The sequence below is a fragment of the Montipora capricornis genome, unplaced genomic scaffold (assembly GCF_036669925.1).
Source record: "Montipora capricornis isolate CH-2021 unplaced genomic scaffold, ASM3666992v2 scaffold_491, whole genome shotgun sequence".
Classification (NCBI taxonomy): Eukaryota; Metazoa; Cnidaria; class Anthozoa; order Scleractinia; family Acroporidae; genus Montipora; species Montipora capricornis.
The window spans coordinates 3390-5000 of NW_027180229.1; the positions used below are offsets into that span (position 1 = coordinate 3390).

At 41.8% G+C, this 1611-nt stretch overlaps 1 pseudogene; it reads left to right on the forward strand.

The window, feature by feature from the left end:
* Window positions 1-1076: 1076 nt before the first annotated feature.
* The window catches only part of LOC138036623 (uncharacterized), a 2647-nt pseudogene continuing 2112 nt past the window's right edge, over window positions 1077-1611 (forward strand).

Below are 1611 nucleotides of genomic sequence, written 5' to 3' on the forward strand. Positions count from 1 at the left end.
TAGAATAGAGGGAATATTTCGCAGTTATCGAAATTTCGTTAACGGCGAAGTAATCACAATAATAGAATAGAGAGAATATTTCGCAGTTATTTAAATTTCATGAACGGCGAAGTAACCAGTAAAAAATAATAGCATGAAGGGAATACTTCGCAGTCAACCGTTCACTTGAGCCTCGATACGGTGAGAGCAAAAATTCGTTGTAAGCGAGCCTCGAAGGATTTTTAAAATTTGAATATTTTTTGCTGTTTCTAAGCAATGGATGCTCGCTGGACCTTGAAACTTGGTCAAGGAGAAGTAAATTTACCCGTGTGGCCATCGCCGGAGTTTGAGCGTGATTGATGCCGGAGAAGTGTGATTTTATCGGCAAGATGTGAGGTAAGCTAGAAATTACTTTGCAGCCTTTCCTTTATTTAGGTACGAGTGACAACCCGGGAATTTGAGAAGTCGCTTAAATCGCAATCAGTCAGGCAAATAGCCTCACAAAAAGCGAGAAATCTACCACGACAATAAAGTACGGCCTTTTTATTGAGAACTTTTGCGGGTAAATGTCTTTTTCAGTTTGTTATCGAGATACAGATCCTTATAATTTTTTACTCTCCGAGTCTGGGCAGCCTGTGGTGCAGGCCTTTCATTAACGTCGAAGTAGTCGATCACAATATCCCATATCGAGTATTATTCGCATTTATAGACGTTTTATTTACAGTTATTTAACTGTAATCGCCTATACACTAGCTAGCAATCTAAATTGACTGCAAAAACGTCTTTGCTAACTCCTAACAACAAGCTTTCCCACCTTTGTTGTTGAGAGTTTTTAGATCACGTTTGTGTAACTTTTCAAGCTCTTTGACCCAGCCATAGCTGTAGAGTGTTTTAAGGTATTCGTTAAAAGGTTTAATTAATATGCATGGAATTTCCGCAACAGATAGCTTGTACTAAATACGCCTTTTTAATTGAGTATTTTGTAACGAGTGGCTCATTCTTGAGACTCCTTGTAAGCGAAAGCATCCCAGAGATTGAAACTTCGTGCTACACTCCTTTTACCTAGCACATCCTTTATCCTTTCTTCCCTCGTCGTCATGGCCAGTAAATTAGACAGAGATGATTACGTCTACGACGTTGAAAATTTATCTGCGCTTATGGCATCCTTGGACGCCGACGGCATCGAACCCGACGCCCGTCCGAAGAAATTCAAACGACTTGCAGCGAAAACGGCGGGGAAATCTACCAAGACTCAACCACCACCCGCATCCTCTATAGAGTCCCTCCTGGAACTCGAACGAGTAAAGAATGAAAACCTCAAAATGGAACTGGAAATCAATAGAGCCTAATTGGATTTGGCGAAAATAAAGAGTGTTTCTGCCGCACCGCAGACACCTTCTTCAGGACAGCCACGCCTGTTACAGGCCGCTCTCACTTCCACCCCTGGAAGCGCCCTCGGATCAGGCATCCCGACGTTAGACCAACTCCGGGAAAAGAAGAAACCTGGGTCAACTCTCCCAAACAACTTTGTCTTCTTGTCTAAAGGTACGATTACTTATGAAACCTTAGATCTTCCCGATTTCGTTAATGATTTCTTAGAATTCCATAAACAGCAACCAGATGAATGCAAGC